This window comes from Thunnus maccoyii, chromosome 8, assembly GCF_910596095.1.
Source record: "Thunnus maccoyii chromosome 8, fThuMac1.1, whole genome shotgun sequence".
NCBI lineage: Eukaryota > Metazoa > Chordata > Actinopteri > Scombriformes > Scombridae > Thunnus > Thunnus maccoyii.
The window spans coordinates 6,304,777-6,325,151 of record NC_056540.1 but is presented as its reverse complement, the minus strand read 5'-3'; the positions used below and the strand labels follow the sequence as shown (position 1 = coordinate 6,325,151).

The window sequence follows — 20,375 nt, the reverse complement described above, 5'->3', positions numbered from 1 at the left end:
TCAGGAGCCACTTCATATGTCATTTGGTGAGCACTGGGTCATTCTCTTCTTTCGAACTTCAAAAGATTAAAGTTGGACATACTAATTATTTTAACTTAATTTTAATCTACCGTCCACCTGGCCCAAACGGATCATTTTTAAATGAATTCACTGACTTTTTGTCCTCTATCCTTAAGCTATCCAGTTTTATCATTACCAGTGATTTTAGCATTCGTGTTGAAGATGATATTAATATCACAGAGTCTTTTAATCTCACTCAACATGTATCTGGCCCTACACACAACAGAGGGCATACTCTGGACCTTGTTTTTACTCTTGGTTTGAATATTGATTCTTTATTTTCTGAGGATCTTTTTATGACCGATCACAACTGTGTTTTATTTGATTTGTCATTTAATCTAGATTCCTTACCTTGCTGCAGTATCATTAGCTCTCGCATCTTTAACCACCTTTCTGCTGCAAAGTTTTCTGCAACTTTCCATTTTAACTCTGATATGCACAGTGATATTGACTACTTGGTGCAATCTTTTAATGAACACTGTCTTTCAGCATTGGATAAAGTGGCCCCTATTAAAACTAGATTGGCTGCTTTGAGCAAATCCTCCCCTTGGATAAATGACAACATTCACTCTTTAAAGAGAGACTGTAGGAGATCGGAACACCTGCTGTTCTGATTTTTTCAACCAAGAAATGTAACAATTTTTTTTCTTTCTTTGTAGGCAAGATTAATGACATCAGGTTGAACATTTTCCCCTCAACTTTCCCCCTTATCTTGTGCTTCTCTCAGCCTACAGTCCTGGATAGGTTTTGTCTAATAACACTCCAAGATCTTACTAACTTGGTAAACTGTATGAAAACTTCCTCTTGCCCTCATCTCTGCTTAAAAATGTCATTGGCTCTATTGGTCCTGCTGTGCTTTCCATAATCAACAGCTCTCTGTTATCTGGCCATGTCCCTGCTCAATTCAAACTATGCTGCTATTGAACCACTTCTCAAAAAATCAAACCTTGATCCATTTCTACCCCAAAATTACAGGCCCATCTCGAAGGTACCCTTTGTTGCCATGTGGTTGCTAAGCAGCTCACAACTGCAATTGATGAACATAATTTCTTTGATAAGTTTCAGTCTGGCTTCTTCAGGGTTTGCTGGTTGTTCCTAGAACTAGGCTTTAAACTAAAGGAGACTGTGCTTTTGAGGTTGTGGCTCCTAAACTTTGCAATTCTCTCCCTTTGGATTTAAGAACTGTGGACACTGTGGACACCTCTAAAAAGCAGCTTAAGATTTGTACAGACTTGCCTTTGTGTAATTTTTCTATTTTCTATTTATTCTGTTTTTTATTGTGTTTTATGTCTGTATGTATGTTTTTGCTTTATCTCCTCTGTGAAGCACGTTGTGACTTCTCTGCTCTTGAAAGGTGCTATATAAATAAAGTTACCTATATACTTATGCATTTTTATCTCTTTTATGTCTTCTAAGTATTCTGAGGCTACAACTGTTCTACACATTTCATGTGTAGTGTTACCATCGTTACAGGTGTTGTTCTCGTCTGTCACTAGGTTAATGTAAAAGGCAATGTTCATTTTCATTATTGACAACTAAGCAACTTTCTTGCTAGATTTAGTGACTTTTGAGACCCTTTTACCTACTTTTTGACTTTGGACTTTTTGCAGACCTTAACTCCTCTCCCATGAAGAAAGTCAGCAATAGTTCTCTGGACTAACTCAGGTTAGCAAACAGGAGAGAGCAGCAGTACATTTAGTGGACCAATCAGCAGCCAGACAGAAACATGAAAGAGCTATGAATGTCTTGCTAACAACTAGATTTTTTTAACCTGTACTTTATTTGATCTGGTCTGAATCAGCAGATGAGTTGACAAACTTGAAAGCTCTATAAGTCACATGAGAAAATTCACTTTGCTCATTGTCTTGAAAAAGGTTCTATCTGCCAAAATATCAAGAAGGCAACATACATTGTTGCTAGTCCAGATCAGACTTTGATTGCTAGCTGCTAGCATCTGTTGACTTCTGAATCCCAGTATCCAAAGCACACCTGGAAGCTGTTTAGCTCAAACTTACAGAGTATGTCTGTATTTGGGTCAGAATTTGTCATTGGGTCAAGAACACTTCCTTAAACAGTCTTGGTGTGGTTGTTTTAGTCCACACCTGAGTACGATTGCTGAGTTCAGATCTGCCCATCCATAAAACTGTTCACTTTGTCCTTTTGAGAACCACTACTGTTTGCTCACTTTTTTCCTTTAAGAACAGGTAATGTTAGCTCATGTTAAATATTTTTCCAGCCAAGAAGTGGTAACATTAGCTAACTTTCTTCCACAGGCATCAACTGGGGTACTACAATTGGGGTACTACAAACGAGTCTGCAGCTACTGCTAGCCGAACAACAGCAACAGCAGTCCAGGTCAGTGACATATCAAGGCATATTGAGAGAGAGAGAGAGAAAGAGAGAGAGAGTAGTTGGCTAACATTATGTACTAGCAAGCATTGTGGTGATAATGAGGAGCAGTATTAAATTGTAGCTGATTGCTGTGTGTAGCCTATGTTGTGCGGGTATCTGCTAGATGGATTTGTATTGTCGTGTTGGGAGAGAGAGGCGGGGGAGAGAGAGCTACATAAGTGGAGCCACTAAGTTGCGTAACAAGCTAAATCAGCTGGGGAGAGATAGAGACAATGTTCATATTACTGTTATTGTGTACTGTCCAAATATTTGAACAAACTGTATTTTGATGCTTTGGTAACATTGTTCTTGAAACGTTCATGCCAATCAAGCCCTTTGAATTTAATTGGATTTAGAGAGAGATAATGGATATATGTCTCACTGCTGTGTTTCTGAGTTTTGCTCATTACTGACATGAATGATTGCAATTGATGATAAAAAGAAAAACAAAACTGTATCCATGGTAACCACAAGAACAATTAATTTAGACCTGGCTTCTAATTGAGACTAGCCTTTATTTATCAAAACATGTAGATATACCTGGCCAATAAAAGGGACATGGCTTTTAAATAAAGTTTTGGGTATTTCTATGACGTCATGCCACATTTCCATACCTTGGCATTCCCTGAAAAAATGCTCCTGCTTTCTTCCAAGAACAGATAATCTTGATTTTTCTTGTTACAACAAGAAAAGTTATTTACTTATTTTGGAATTTGTAACAATGATAGTTTTCTTATAATATTAGGTACCTTTACTGTGACAAACAGACAAAGTAAAGCAGAGCAACCACAGCACTTTTAATAACAGTTATAACAATTCAAAAATGTATCCAAAGACTACTAATCCACCTTCTGGACATGAATGGTCAAGGAAATGATCTGTATAGGCAATGTATAAATGAAACCATGGTAACACACACATGTGCGTCAGCAAGTAAGTTGTATGAATTTTCCCCAATCAGAAAGTGGAAAGCAGTAAAAATAGTGCTTTGCTGTCCTTGTATGTGTTTCTCATTAACAGTGAGTGAAACATAGTGACCACACATTAATTATCTCCCCTGGAATATTACAACCCTGTTTCTGTCATTATCCCTAACATGGTACAGGTCCAGTTTTGACTGATAATATCAGAATGAATAATTTCCTCATGAGCTCTTTTTGAACACCGGAGAAGAAATCAGCACATAAGTAGCAGCAATGTGCTGCATAACTCATGTAATATAGCATGTTGTTTTTCTTGTTATAATGAGAAAAATGATCTCGTTATAACGAGAAAGTTACGTCTTATATCGAGAAACTGAGCAAATATATTTTTGTAATGGATAATTAAGTCTAGTTTAAGTCTTGTTTCCATCTTGGAAGACTGTGTATGTCAAGGAAACAGAATATAACAGAAAAAGAGTCAAAAGATGAAGAGACTGTGAAACAACAAGAAGTGAAAGAAATGAACAGAGTGTGGTTCATGAAGCAGCAAGACAGATGAAGACAAAGATGAACACAGCGACAAAAGCACATCTGTTATCAGAAGTGCAGCTGGACAGCATAGTGAAGGCATAATAATACAGTCCAGCAGTTCTGACACCGGAGTGCCTCAATCACATCCATCCACTACAGGCCACACACACAAACACCTATAAACTGTCTGTGTCCTCCCTCCACCATTTAAAAAGACATGACAGTTGTGTTCTCCGGATGACTGGGCAGTGTGTGGATGTGACAGTTCACACTTCCCTCCAACCAGTCACAGCAGAGACATGACACAGCACAGCGGACGGCTGGCTGTAGTCACGGACTGTACCGTGTTATTTATTGAGATGTCCACTATAGTGGCTTTGCTGTTGCATCACAGTGTCCTAGCAACCGCAGCCAGCATTGTCATGGAGGTTCATTAGAGAATAATGGCTGAGCAGATAAACAGGGGAAAGGAAAAAGGAGACATATAAAAGCGACTGTTGACGTGCAGATGTCCATCAGTTTAGTCATTTTTAAAGTAAAAGTAAGTATATAAATGATGAGGTGAATTAGTTTCTAAATTTAGGTTTCTGTGACAGATAATAAGGGTATTTTGTTCTGCTTTCTACAAAAATATACCAGAAGATTAAGCTGCTGAAGGATCAGCTCTGTTACAGCACTGTTGTAAATATGACAAGAGGTTAAATTGTTTGAACTGACCTAATATGAATAAGCTCTGTTACTCCCTCCTTTCCCTGTGAAATTTTCTTCCAATTGAAATAATGTCAAAATTTGTATTCAGAAAGGTCACAGATGCCTCGAGATTTGGATTTATTGCTTAATTTGTGTTATCTTTGTGAATACAGGAGCCACAGTAGTATTCATATTTGAGTGAATATGACGCAGCTTAATGGAGCTAAGATGGAATCAGAAAGTGTAAACACTATGAGTCACATAGTCAATCAAGCAAACTAGCTTGATTTCCCCTTAGATTCCCGCTATGAAAACAAAGATTCATGACACATGTGCACTGGCCAATTTTTTTCTTATCTCTGTGTGTATGTTAGTGAATCAGTATCATTCTAAACTGACAGGCCCATGCCTGCTATTGGTAATTAGCATACTACCACACCCAAATTTCTCTATATAGGCAAAGCTCTGTTGGAGCGATGCAACAGTGGAGAGAGCTGTCACTCATTGCAAACAGGGAGGTAATGGTAAAAATATAAAAACATTTTACTGCTAGTGAAATGCAAACAATAGTCTCAGAAGTAGAAGTCAGAAAATTCAGATTTGGCTGGTAAACATGTCATTGGCACAACCATTTCGGAGCCTGAATACAGCCTGCAGACCTGTTGCACCACCACCATACAGTACATCTGTAACAAAATAAAAAATTGTAAATGTGTAGATCTGTGGAATTGATCTAAATAAATCTCTACTGCTGCACCAGATGTGCATCATGTTTCGTCTCTGTCCTCAACAGGCTGTGATGTAGAGAAAGCAGAGCGTCCCTCCCTGTGCCTCTACTGAATTGTCAGGCTGTGAGGACACTGAACAGGCTGCTGGTTAACCAGCTGCATATATCAGCCAAATCTGATGCTGTCACATTCCAATATGGAAACTCCCATATATATATAATGTCATCTAAAAGTGGGAAAAGGACAGTTTTAATATATTAATCATTTCATTACATTTATGATGATGATTTATGGATTACAAAGTCTTAACTTTTAATTTTATAATTAGTAAGTACATTGTGTATCATTAGCAATTTCACACTTTTACATGTTGTATATTTAGGCCCAATCATTTTTTAAATGACTGTGGTTGTATTATACTATTTACATTGAATAAATATTGACTATATCATTTTTTAAGAATCATGGGATGTTTATGATTTGTGTGTATACATGGTCTAAGGCAGTTCTAAATGTGTTTGCAGAGTAAGAACAAATTCAAGTAAGAACATATTGATGAATCCTGGATTTGTGCTTAAAACATTCGTATGCATGGTTTAAGCATACACACTGTTTGTGAATGAGGCCCAATGTCTGGGAATTAGAGTCATTTCATCTTGATGCATTTAGGACAACAAAAGTCCCTTCAGCGTGCACTCTGGCTGTTGTGCAAGTCAGATTGGTTGGACATTAATAATCACTTTTTCTTATGTATGTCTTACATTTGCTACAATAAATGTGTACAATACATTGCATATCCATATTTGAAGAGGTTCATCATTCAACCACCTATACAGTACAACTACTGAATTAGCTAAGTTAGGCTAAGATAAACTTAATGTTTTTATTATCTGGTAATCGTTCTGTGTACCTGCCCGGGGACTGCAGATGGAAATGAGCTAATAGTTAAATCTGGCCTAAATCCTCTCTTCTCATTTTGAGATTAATGTTTTGGGGTTTTTTTGTGCATGGTCTTTGTTTAATAAAGACTAGTGACCTGCACCTCTGAAGCTCAGTAATTAACATGTCATACCTTAATTAAATCTGTACAAAAACCAAAGTGTAAAAAGGACAAGTGATGGTTTTATGGGGGCAACTATAAGCACCGTAATAGTTCATTAATCAAATAAACATGCAAACTTCTTGCTTTTCTTAGAAATGTTTTTAATGAAAAATGCCTCCTGGATCAGCACCTTCAGCTTACTGTACCTAGACTTCTTCGTCTGAATCCGGTGTGTGCTACAGGAGTCAAATGACCCACATCAGTTGCGCTAAAATGGTGGAGTTTCACCGTTGCAAAGAGGTCGAGGAAGAAAAAGTGACAAGACACACATGGCTCAGCAGTCACAAGAAGAATTTGAATTCCTGGTTCAGACCCAAAGACAAAGGAAATGAATTCAGTTGGACACAATGAACAAACATACCTCCACTATATCTTCTTACTCCCTGCAACAGAATGCTTCATTTAAATTAGTAAAAATGTAGTAAATCCATTCTTTCAATTTACACTTAATCCCTTCTTACATTTGTCTTTACCTTCTGTCCTCCCTCTATTATCTTCCCCCTCCTCGTCAGTCTTGTTTTCCCTTTTTCCTCCTGCCTCCTGTCATGACTTGGCCCCATCACTCACCACCATCTCAGACCCCTCCTCCAGCCACCCATCTGTCTAGTCTGTAGTAATTATATGTCAGCCATAATATTTACTGTACTTAAACCCTGACTGTGCTTTTCCAGCGCCTGCCCTGCCATTATTGCCCTCCGAGACACAGATAGTTATCCCCATCAATCCAAACCCATCACGCACCACTGAGAATTTTCACTGCTCATTTTCTGCAAAGCAAATAGCTCCTGTGTTATTTTCTGACACTATCTCTGATAATTGGCAGTAGGTTTTTGAATAAGTCACTGAGTCAAAGAAAAATAGTGGGAGGAAAATTAAAACAGATACAACAGGGAGAGAGATGATAGACAAGGAAAAGGATTAGAGCGTACTAACACTGATGCAAAAATCAGGATAATATCGCCTGTGTCAGAAGGGAGATTTGTCAAATCCTTCACAAGACAAATCTCTGTGGAAAGAAGTTTAATACCTCCACTGGGTTCTTTGTAATAAATCACAGAGTTCTGTGTTTGACTCTCTAAGAGTAAATAAGAAGTAGAACTAGTTAGAGACTACATGTGTGTGGCTCACAAATGAAACTAAATGAAGTATCTACAATACTACCAGACAAGGACACAATCAGTTCACTATATTTACACATTTTTGTAAATATGAGGGGTAATAATTGGATCATTTAACATCTTCAGGCCTCAAAAACGTACTTAAAACAATTTTAAAAAATACACTTTTTGGTTGAAAAAGTCACAAAATGCTGGGGTCACAAGCAAACATTGATTTATTTAAGGATGCACCAATAAAAAGGGAACCACTGCTCTACATAACTCACCAAACAGTTCAGGAAAGGAACACACAGCAGGGGAAAACACGTATAGGTACAATTAAAGGGACTTTACTTGGAATCATTGTTTGTTAGACAAGCTTATATTTGGCAGCATGAAAGCAGTCACAGCAGGCAAAAAAGTCAAGTAGGGTAGAGCAGGTAGGCAGGTTAGGACGGGCAGCAAGTTTTAACATAACGTGATAACTGGAACAGGAACAGTGAACTGAAAACAGACAGGCAAAATGTCTAGAATTTAAAAGCATCTAAGTAACAGTGATGATCTAGTAAGGAACAATGCTACAGGAAGGAATATATACTGGGGAGCAAGACAGCAGGTGTGGGTGGAAGTCTGACAGACAGTCCCATGAGAAAGGGATATGTGGAAAGAAAAGCCATGTGTCCACCAAAGGAACCTTCCACAGGGACTAAGAACCTTTTGAAGAACTCATTTCCTCTGCCTACGTTTCCACCGGAGGAATCTGGGTGTGAATTAAGTTCTGGGGAGATAGTTTTACCCCTCAAAAAGTACTTTCCAAAAGCAGAGGAAGTTTGGGGGGGGGGGGGGGGGTTTGCAGTGATGACCATCGCTGATTGGTCAAACCAAACGCCACGGCTACTTCAGCTTGTGTACCACTTCATAAACAAGGAAGTACTCCAGTATCAATTTAGGACCAGTTTGCAATGAGGAGAGGTCATTTATCTTCGTTTGTTAATGTTAAAAGTAAAGTTACACTTTGTTATCAGCTTCCTGACTTGTTTTAAAAAAGGGTGAGAGAAAAAGAGGGAGCAGCATGGTAGGAGCTGAGAGCACAAGTGAGAGAGAGAGTGGTGGAGCGAGCTAGAGAGTGAATGAAGAAAGGGGGCGGCAGTGGAGAAAAAAGTCAGTGAATGAGAGAAATAAAATGTTATTTCCTGATTGTTTCATGGTGGTTACCTTCTAAAGCAGAAATAAATAACCATCAAACACTCAGCAGATATTTTACTGTTACACTCTTAGTTTCAGTTTCATTTTCCATTATCCGACTCATGCAGCAGTAAATACAAAGAACAACAGAACAAATCTGTGTTTTCATCATGTGTGAATGCTACGTTTCAAGCACTGCTGTCATTTTTTGATTCTTCAATGATTGCATGACCTACCTGGTTCCTCAGATGTGGTGGAAATGCAAACAAGACTGCATTACAGGCACTTTTAGTTCCAAGTTTAGTTTCTGAGATTAGTTCCTCTGATTCCAAAGTACCTGGAACTTTTGGTTAAAATGGGGTTAAAGATGGACTGAGGGACAGAGAAACTGACCTAATGACATGTTTTCATAGGGACTAGAAGTAGTTCTGATGAAAACTGTTGAAAGTGAGGATTATGGTTTATTTGGAGTAAGAGGGACACTGTCTACATCGCTAAATACCAATAGGGATGATGTTTTTTTTAAAAAAATTGGCATGAATTGACCCTTTAACATACTTTACTGTGCATATACTTTCCTGAGACATATCTACATAAAACATTTTGTGCATCCTCAGACCTCAGCGTCATTTTTCAGACGTTGGATTGCACAAAAGAGCAAAAACCTTGAATGTCGGGTGAGGCACTTCTGGATGAAATGGTCTCACACAAAGCAATTCAAACCCTAAATTGTTAAGGACAAGAAATAATGATAGGTGTGATAGTATGGATGCATCATTACAGTAATTGCAGCTTTAAATGTAACCCCACTAATCCAACAGTGGTATATCTTCTTAATTGTTTCCAGAAGGTGGAAGTGACACTGAGTAATCTAGCGGACAGTCACACCCGGCAAGTCTCCAGCAGTGAGCGTGATAACAGTCATCACTTGGCCTGATCATGTGTACACAAGGTCAGTACACATGGCTGTCAAACACTAGATATTAAAGAACTGCCACTGTTACTGCACTCAGTGATTTTCAGAATGACTGTAGATGTGTTATGAGGACAGTAGCAGAGTGTCAGTGTGCTACTGTAGTGTGAAATAAGTTCAAACTTGACAGTAAGGGTAGATTCCTCTGCTGAAATTCAGCATAGGTGTTAGCAGCTGTGAACCAACATTAATAAACAGAAGGAAGTTTTATGTCTACAGGGATCGATGGGGGAAAGGAAGGTACAGTGCTTGTCATGGCGAAAGTGAAACCAAGTTGCAGCCTGTAGATTTAATCATTAGCTGAGTGGGGATATAAGATATTTGATGGATTGCCATGAACTTTGGTAGAAACATTCATGGTCCCCAGAGGATCGACCCCACTAACGTTGAAGATTCCTTGACTTTTTGTTGTTTTTTTTTTGGTTCTGAGTGAAATATTGTAGCTCAACACTGTTGGAAATTTGAAATTTGGCGTTTCTCTTGGCATCAATTATAATAACTTTGGTGATCCCCTGAGTTTTATCACCTGGTCACATTCTCATCAGCCTCAACTGTACTTTGTGCTTCGTGCCAATTAGAAAATATTAAAGGTGCTCTCTGCAGTTTTTAATTACTTTGATCCATGTCTTTATGAGTTTGTCCCTGTTTTCTTTGTACATGTGCATGAAGATGCTTATGTGAGCATGTGGGCGACACAGTTCACATTCTGCTGTTGGTTTCACGCTATTCCACTGACTGACAGTTGTTGGCGGTTACGTACCAAGAAACGTTGCACTAACACAAGACAGCTAGCTTATAAACATGTTAGCGAACAATGTATGATTATAAAAATCAGCTTTGCAAGTGTTTCATGAGAAAGGAAATGCATTCAACCTCAAGGATACATACTAAAAGTTTTAGTGAGTAAAACTCAATGTAAACATAACTTTATGCTGTTTACAAGAAAACTCCACAGGACACCTTTGTCATGCTAAAGAAAGATGATAAACATGGTAAACATTAAACAATCAAAACATCAGCATGTATTCATTGTCGTTGTGACAATGCACACCACTGTGAGCCTCGTACACGTACACTTAGTATGAAGTTTACACTGTAAGGCAGCATTCAGACTGTAGCACTGCTTCAAGAAAAATCTCAGCCTCTTCCTTCTTTTAAATGGAACCCAAATGCTTTGATGCAGTGGGGCTCATTTTTTTGCTGCAACGCAGTGTAATGTCATCTGGCGACACACTGTGTTGGCCAATCAGGTACATGCAAACACACATTCTTATTACCTCCTAATGAGCATGATTTTAATTGCCTCCCGCTTTTTGTGATGGAAGAGAAAATGACTGCTTCTCTTTTCAGTTATAAAATCCAGTTCCACAGTATTATTGCACACTGTGCGCTGCTTGATGTTATGATCCTTAGTTTGTTCCCGCTCCAATTTAAGTTTTTAGTGCTGTGCTAAAAGCAAAAGCTGCTCCAGTCCTCCAGCTTTATTGATCTACTAAATTTAAGTTTCTGTTTGTTTTTCTTTTTTCCCCCCACTCCTGTTTGACATTCACGCACATACACACCATCCTCTGGCTGGTTTTGACTTCCATAGCTTTAGTTTGACACAGTGAAAAGACAGTTAAGACTCTGTTGTTATAGATTTCTTGTTGCAGTTGGTGTGACCTTAAACAAGACTTATTCTGGTTCATCTGAGATTATTAGCAGTCGTGCACTGCTTTGAAACTAACTGACCAATCGCTGCAGAGCCTTTACCACCCTCAGCAACCAATCAGATGTGAGACAAGTGAACTCAGTTTGGCATCTTGTCAGACAGTCTCCCCCACAGTCTGGAACCACTGGAGATCGTGTAGGTGGATGGAGAGTGAATGTGTGTTGCCCGAATACCTTCAGGGAGCGTGGTGCACCAGGATGAACCGGAGCAATGTGTGTGTGTAGTTTGTGCAGTGTGCGTAGCGTGTTTGCTCTCGCATCGATGACTAAGGGCAATCAAGAATAAATGTGTGAGCGTGATTTTCTTGCTCCGGTAGGAATTTCTCAGCTTGCCGTCTGATGGTCAGCGTGGCTCTTTCGCTGGATACCTGTGAATTGGCAGTGAATTGCTTTGAAATAAACCCAATATCTTTCCACACCGATCCATCTTCCGCGCCATGCTGGTTTGTCAGAGCTCGGAGGCTTTATTGTCATACGGGCCATGAGTTCAGGTCGAGTGGAATCCTTTACTTTTGTATATTCTGTGTATTTGTCTTTCAGACCCCTGTTTGTCAGATAATGTCTTTTTCTACCACAAGAAAATGCTTTGTTTCTACCATAAGAGAGCAGATGGCTTGAAAACAGAAGCCAGACTGATGAAAACTACTTGGCCAAAAATAGACATGAGTGGAAAAAAAAAAACCTTAAGCAAATTAAGCCACTGGATATTTACTTTTGTGTAGTTAGGTCCTGTGCTTTTAGTCTTTTTCAGATTGTATTGTTGTCATGTTGATGTGGGGGTGTACTGATTACAAGATTATTCCAGTTCCAGTGAATGATTGATATTCAATGGAAAAACACAAGATGTCACTTTATTTATGTGCCTGCTGCCTCCCTGCATCCCCACCCACAGTTTCCTCTAACACTCTCATTGGACACTGCTCATCTCCCATCTCTGAATTTTAGACACAACAGCTACAAGCACATCTTGCTTTTAGCTACAGTTGTATTAAAAATGTCTGAAACTGTTGTGGAGTCAGATACAGCTCACTGCAAGGTCAAGACGCATCTTGCAACCACTGGAACTAGACAACCTTTGGCAAAAGATTGTCAGGGACATGTGAATTGTGGCAAAGTTATTAAACGTTATAAGTTATAACTTATAGTCTGCACTAGACTTTAGACTGTCAGAGGAGAGGAATTTGCATTATTATCACTATATATATCAAAAAGTTACTGTTTTCATGCATACACAGACGCACAGACATTTCTAAAAAACTAGGAAAACAGGAAACAAGAAGTAAGATGATCAGACAGATTGTAAACTGCTGAACTACAGCAACTATGGTAGGAAGTCAGTCTGCAGACAGAAGAACATACAGTTTGGGAAAAAAATGTCACCATTTATCTTCATTCTATCTTCCAAATAAGTTTGACTAACCTGGAGGATTTTTTTCCAACTTGATTGATCATCTGACAGCTCGTGTTTGTAGCCCTGGTGGACCTGTTTTCTACTTTTTTTACTTGTATGAGGGCAATATTCATACCCCATAAAACCGATGGCTGGAGGGGCAGAAATAAAACCCAACATGTAATAAACTGTACTTCTCCTTTAACATACTACACTTCTCATATTGGTTTAAGGAAAACCATGAAAACACCAAAAACAAGACAAAGCGATACACGTCAGTGTGCACTGAAATGTTTCAAAAGACACAAGGTCCCCACATGTACTGACAGGTAGAGAGATGCTGTTAAATAGAAAATTAAAGAGATGGACGAGAGATACAAGACAGACTCGCCAAAGCCCACAGAGGAAATTATCTTTTATTGGTAGAAAAAGCCAAGGACGGACACTTAAGAGTTTAAATTTCTTTTGGAAATGACAGAAAGGGTTTATATCTGCTCTACTTATTTGTACACGAGCAGCAAAAATTCCAGTAGATGCTCTCTGATACAATAATATAATAATGAAACAGTGACTGTAGGGCGAGTGCTTTTAATAATGAAACAATATGTTAGCATTACACTGATTTGAGTGATAAAAGTGAAAATACTATGTCTCTGACGAAAAGTTTTTCATATTATATAACACAATTTACATACTCTTACTTAATGCATGACGCACACAGCATATACTTTATAATCAATGCAGAATGACACAGCGGTGTGACACATGTTTGTTTCACTTTATGTAACCACACTAACCTTTGGAGCTAGTATTTACATATATAACTCAGAGGACTGTTATGAAACTGCCTTCATCTCATTAGAGTGTAATTATGTCACATGCTACTCATCATTAGCCATAACTGATGTAACACAAACAGCTTTATTAGTGATATAACTTGTGCTATTGTGGGCTTTGCGTTGTTCAGAGTTGTGCTGATGCTGAAAAGGTCTTGATTACTGTGATGAGAGGATCTGACAGTATGAGTGCTGCCAAACTCATCTCTCTTCTGGCGATTCTTGTTTTTGCTCCTCTCAAGTACTCTTTTTCTACTTCTCTTTTCATCTTTTATCATGTATCATATCATGTATATTTAATGTATTTCCACCCCTGACCTTTGTACACTCACCCATACACACCAAGAATCTCTGCTTGACCAGACTGTGCTCTGTGTTTGATGCATATTCTTTCTTGGTGATGCTGCACCTGGGAACAAGTCTAGAGTTTGTTGCTTTATTAGTTCTGACAGCTGACAGTTAAAGCAATATGTACTCAAGTGACAGGTAGAAAATGTATTTCTGGCATCGGTTGGTGAGTTCTGGAAAGTGCAAAATGACCCGAGTAACTTTGAATTTAGCATGAGAGTTGATGTTAGGCACGCTTCCAAACTGCTGTCATGTTGGACCTGTCAAACAGAGGGTTTATCAAGAATGGTGCGAAAAGCAAACTACCAGGGGCTGGTGATCTTGCAGGTGAACACAGTTTGTGAATCAGATGAGGAATGGTGAGAATCCAGCAAAGGGACAGATGGGCCTCAACCAATATCATCTATCATCTTCTCGAATGCGTTAAAACAGCCAAAGATCATGACACTGGGTGAAGAATTCTGAGCATGGTCAGACTAACCAGGGTTTGTATCAGAATAAGATTTATGTTAGGCTAAGGCTTTGGGTTCATGTTAGCTTTAAAGGGAAACATAGGTATTTTTCAACCTGGACCCTATTTTCCCATCTTTTTGTGTCTAAGTGACTAATGGAGACAATGATTTTTGAAAGTGGTCCAAGTATTGAGTGAGAGCACTTCAGCCGGCAGCCACGAAACGAGCTGCAATGTAATCCGACAGGGCGATAGTGTCCCGTCAGTGTACGTCCACTAAAAGTGCTTGTTTTTGCCACTGACAGGTTCAGATTGTTATAATAATTGTCTGACAACATTATGGAAAGGATCATACAGAGAAATAAGATGTTCTTCTTTACTTTTCACATGATTGTTGTTTTCAAAATCAGCTAAAAAAACTGTCTTGTGTCAGCATCAGTCTGGAAAGAGTCCAGATCAGTCATTTATATAACTCACACTTCAAATATTACTGAGTTACATTGTTTATTTACTGAGTTACACTGTGCAGACCTGTGTCTCCTGTTTATCTGACGAGGCCTGGCTGGCTTTGTTTATCTGAATCAGTTTATCTGACATCATCAGAGACAATAATGTTACAGCTGTTTACTGTCAGTCAGGAGACAGAAGTACATTCATTTGTTATTGTTATTACCAATTAATACCAATGTTATTATGTGGAGAGACTATCAATAACGTTATGTTATGAATATGACAAAATTCAGATATAAAACAACATTGTATCTTACTGCTCATCTGGTTCCACAGCACAGAAACAGCTGAATAAATGTCAGGAACAAACTTACTGAAGGTCAGCAGATGAATATCAGCTCCAACAAAGAGAAGTCTTGTGAGTTTTTTCACTACAAACATAAGATACGAATATCTAATATTGTGGCAAAAGTTTTCACCCAAAGTTAGTCTTTGAATCGCTGCTTCTGCATCTTCACTTCCTACAGTCAACGGACAGCACCACTCTGCCACTGCAACCCACTTTGTTTTCGGAGGGGGGTTTACATCATTGTCTACAGCCCGCAACCAGACCCTTTTATACAAAAAATGAACTTGCTTGACATTATTATATATGAGACTGCCAATCAGATTTATTTACTTATTAGCTGAAAGTGCTGGAATGCTGTTCCAGATCGTTCCAGCCCAATTTAGCCCCTGCTGACACCAAACATACTGTAGAAATAGAGCGTGAATGAGGGAATTTCTCAGCTTTAACATAGAGAGAGACTTACAGAAAGATCACCAGGTACCAACAGGATCTCAGGATTGCAGAGGGAGAAGTAACATTAAGTTAAGTTTAACAAATATTATGGCTGAAATATTATTTTGAAAAAGGAGGTGAGAAGGAGGAAGTGGCAGAATAGGAGGAGGATTACAAGACATTGTTCAAGAGTGAAGTTTTGGGAGTGATGAAGAGATAGGGGATGAGGAGTGACAGGAGAAAAAAGGGCAGTAAAAGGGAGAGATGTATCAGTCAGAATGTGAGTGAATGTTATGCTGCCTTCACGTGCACTTAAAAATATTGTGATCAGGATTGACTCCAATTAATGTCTCAACAAGGTCGTAAAAAAAAAAATTTAAGGTAACTGATTTGTCACAATGTTGCGCAGATGTATGTACACGTTTCAAGAATTCCCTTCACCAAAGGTAAAATAAGACTGGAAATTCAATAAAAAACAACACTCTAACAACACAATGTTAGAAGCAAAGCGCAGTGGGGTGAAGTATGCCTGCCTGGAAGCTCTAATATTCGAACACTGAAATTTGCAAGGCTGTCCTTTAAAATGTCATAATGCAGCTGCAGCTTTGTTTTCCTCCACTTGTGTCCTGCCCTGCGGTGTATCCTTTTAAGCTGTGCAATCTCCCTATTTTTCATCGGGGCTCTTGATTTATTTGTGACTTTTATTACATTCTGTAGAGCAACAGAGTCAATCGCTTTTAGCTTTAAGCTATGCTCTTAGTCGGTGTGTCGGAAGGGAGTAGAAGTGTGGTGGTCTTTATAAAAAAGGAAGACTCATCATTTTATGATAAAGGTATGACTGTGTTTCTATACTTGCTTGTTCCTTCAATCAGCATGACATATGAAGAGTGAAGCTGAAGAGAAAGTAAGACAGGAAGACAAAGAATTTAAAAATAGAAGAAAAGAAGGGAAGTTAGAAAGGAAAAAGAAAAGAAAGGAAGGAAAAGAGAAAGAACAAAAAAAGAAAGTCAGTTATCAAAGTTAAGATAAAAGTTAACAGCTCAAAGTAAAGAAAAAAGAGCTGCAGAGAGGTTTTTACATGCCTATCACTGCCACAAGCAAGAGCTATTCATGTGATTTCATATCAAAAATAGTGTTCGGATTCGATCAGAGGAAGGACCTGAAAGTAGTAATACACAGGAGACAACACCGCTGACAAGCACGTTTTATGAAGTCACGTTTCAAGGTTTTGAATCGTGCAAACTGAAAATATCTGACATTTGTGTACTCACTCAAAGGGGAAGAAAAAGTAGGAGAAAAATAAAAGAGTTTCAGTTGTTGCTAAGTAGTGCACAGGAGGCGGGAAGAGTGAGCAGTAAGTGTGATGTTACGAAGGTACATGGGGAGTGGAGGTGTACAGGCTTCCTTTGAAAAACTATTGAGATTCAGTTACTTTATGTCCTGCTTTATGCTAACTTTTCATGCACTACAACACAGAACATAAACTGCAACTTAAACATGAACTTTTTTATCATAATTTATTATATGCAGTTATCTTATCAGACAGGAAATCACAAAGTTTCATGTTTTTATTTTACATTTAACAGTTTAACTTGAACTTTTGTTGCTAAGATAGTTAAACTGAGGAAAGAAGGAGCAGAAGTGAAATACCATTCTTATGTTGGCTGCAGGCTTAAATCATCTGTAGTTGTCCTAATAAAATTGGGCATAGTGTGATTTGAGTGTAATACAAGGAACCTGGGATGGTTGGTAAGTGTGAACGCTCTCCATTAGATTTATTCCTAATTTGACTTTATGTCAGTACACCCTTTATGACTCCTCAAGATATGTCTCACTGCTCAGGCTAACTACCCATGTCTTCTGTTCCTTCTCCCAGACATTTTTCCAATAAATATGTGTTGGACTTCCTGTATTTCCTGCAACTCAAAATTTCATTGGGAAGACCATTTTCACCATAAACCAATTTTACTTATTGAGATGACCTTTGTCACTGGCAAAGTTTGTCAGTGTTAGCTAGCCAGCTAATAAAATTAATTTCTATTATAGTACTAATTCTGTTTTTGCCAGACTTATTAGAAACTCAGAACCCTGCACACAAGTCTTCAAGATTCACATGATGGCTCTATACCATGCTAACTCACTACCACAACTATGCAAAAAAAGACTGAGGCTTAAACTTACAGGTCTCAAATTAAAAGTTTGTATCCCCACCAGCAGATGATCCATGTAGAAGACACAAAAATAAAGAACCATGTTCTTGTATTGAAGCTAGAGCTAGTTAGTATTGTTAGGACAATGTGCACCAGATCACACTTTCATTTAAATGAATATCTAATAAGATCAAGATATAGATATGTTTTCTACCATAGAAATGCAAGGTGACATTTGACATGTAATTAGTTGTAACGCTATGATTGTTGTTAGGACTGATGACCCTCCAGACATGTCCCACACTTCCAATCATTTTTGGAAGGAGCAACAGTGATGGATGACCTTGAAAATCTTCTGCATGCCATGTGCCTACTCTTTGGACTTATTTACACTCTGAATTTGAGTACCCTCAACAACTGAAGAACACATTTGACTTTAGAGTGCTTCTCTCACTTAGACAAACATCCCTAAAAACAAAAATACAATCACTCAAAACTCTTCTGATGCAGAGTGAATGTCTTCACAATGTGAATGGGATGTGACATCCTTCTATCTCCAATGGGACTCTTTACTTGTATTGGAAAAGTGATGTTTTTTTCATCCTTTGGTCCAACTGACTGAGTTTGTTTTTCTGTAGTTTGTTACGCACCATAGTCAGTGGAGATGTTAAGAACATTAGAGGGATGATAACCATTTTTCATCAGTGTGATGAAAGCCATTTTGATTTTCTAAAAGTTGAGGAAGTTCATGCCAAGATTAAGATATACTGTGAGTAACATATGTTGTTTTTCTGTAATTAATAGCTTAGTTGGCAGAGGTGTCAGTTCATTCAGGATTTGTATACAAAAACCTGACAAAAACCCAAAAGAAAGTTATTGTCTTGTGTATGTAAAGGGAAAAAGCTTTTCCATTTATACTGTTACACAATATTGTTAAAAAAAAATCTTAAGACTAACAATAGTGTATGTTCATCATTCTTGAAGTAGTCTGCAACCCAACAAAATGCATTTTTAAGACTAACAGTTCAGATCTTTTGCACTATAATTTGATAATTTAATTTGGCAGCATGTCAAACATTTTGAGTACCAAGTTTGAAGTTTGATAACATGCCTGAAAAGAGAACCAAAACTGAAAAAGAAACTTGTTTTTCTTGTCTTACAGAACAAATAAACTCTTTCAGTTTTCCCTTCAAACTGTTGTCTCTCTTTGTTTCAACAGCTTACTTTTAGTTTGCCTTATTTGAAAATGTTAAGGCAATCAGTTTCCTGGTATTTTCCTATTAATGTGAATGCTTAGACTTGTAAGGATTAGGGAGTGCAGAGAGCCCAGTATTTGTATTTGTTGAGGCAGCAAACTTATTTGTATTTGTGTTTGAATAAAAGTGGAAACAAGCTTAAAAATCCTGTTTTTGTTTTGTTTTTATTATGCTTTTAATTTCAGAGAATTAAAGTGTTACAATAAGTGTTCATGAATAAATTACCTTACAAAGGAGGTCCCCACATCAGGTCTCGAACTAGAGTCTCCCCGATCATAGATGACTGCGCTGATAAAACTTAACTCATCACGTCATTGTAGACAGACCTCCGGGAGTGATGTCCAAATTAGGAAATGTGTGTCATGTAGCAGGTGGATGTGACTCCCCTCGTTAAGACCTGCTGATAGACATAACAGCAGAGCAGAGGAGAGAGACTGAGATAGCGATGTAACCAACCTGTACGCTGGTATTTGACATGTTTGCTTACTTACTTCCCGAAAACAAATAATTTTTTAAAATATTGGTATGAAACAAATATTCGTAAAAAACCCACTATTTGTGCTTTGCCGAATAACATGTTTGTATTTGGGCACACCCCTAGTAAGAATAAGTTTTTACTTACTCTTTTAGTTCTCTTTACTTAACATTACTCAGATCTTTAAGTTGTCTGAAGTGACATTTTATAGTCAACTCAATTAATGATTTTGAGTTTACTGTACTGAAGTTTACTGCCATGACACGGTTGCCTAAATACAGTTCTTTTATACTTTAACAACTTAAAATTAATGATACACCAATTGCCTCAAAACCAGAAATTTTGAGGCCATTGGTTTCCTTACTTTTATTAAGTCAACTTATTACAATTCACAGTGTATGCATCCTAGCATGTCAGCCAAGAGGTTGAAGATATGTTTTGTACCATGAACTTCTGACATGTAAACCCTACAAAGCAAAAGTTGTGATATATGAATTTTTAAGAAGTTGTGCTGTTAAGCAGCAGAGGACCCAGCAAAGAACCCAGCATTTATGGCAGATCCAGGGTCAGTTTTCCATAATACATTATTTAAATACTTAACCTACAGGTATTCAAGATGGTTCCAAATTAACACTGCACTATTATGGCTGAAGATGAAACTATGACATGTTGAAATTATTATATATATTAAGGTGTTTAGGGTTAAGGGCTAAATTATTGTAACAAATACTGTAATTGTGGTACATATGTCAATGCTGCTTGACAGACCTGCCGTCCCTACTTATAGCTGTAAAGCTATCATTTGACAGTCGATATTCTGGGGAGGGGTTGGCAAATGTTCAATTGAA

At 38.1% G+C, this 20,375-nt stretch overlaps 1 long non-coding RNA gene across 2 annotated transcripts; it reads left to right on the top strand.

Moving 5' to 3' along the window:
* Positions 1-1,657: 1,657 nt before the first annotated feature.
* Positions 1,658-18,990, top strand: LOC121901701. 2 transcript variants are annotated; one of them, XR_006097370.1, is made up of 4 exons: positions 1,658-1,725; positions 2,334-2,415; positions 9,555-9,659; positions 18,071-18,990. It is a non-coding gene; the product is annotated as an uncharacterized LOC121901701 (long non-coding RNA). The 2 variants fall into 2 exon arrangements; XR_006097371.1 differs by lacking the exon at positions 1,658-1,725 and adding an exon at positions 2,198-2,264.
* The last annotated feature ends 1,385 nt before the right edge of the window (positions 18,991-20,375 follow it).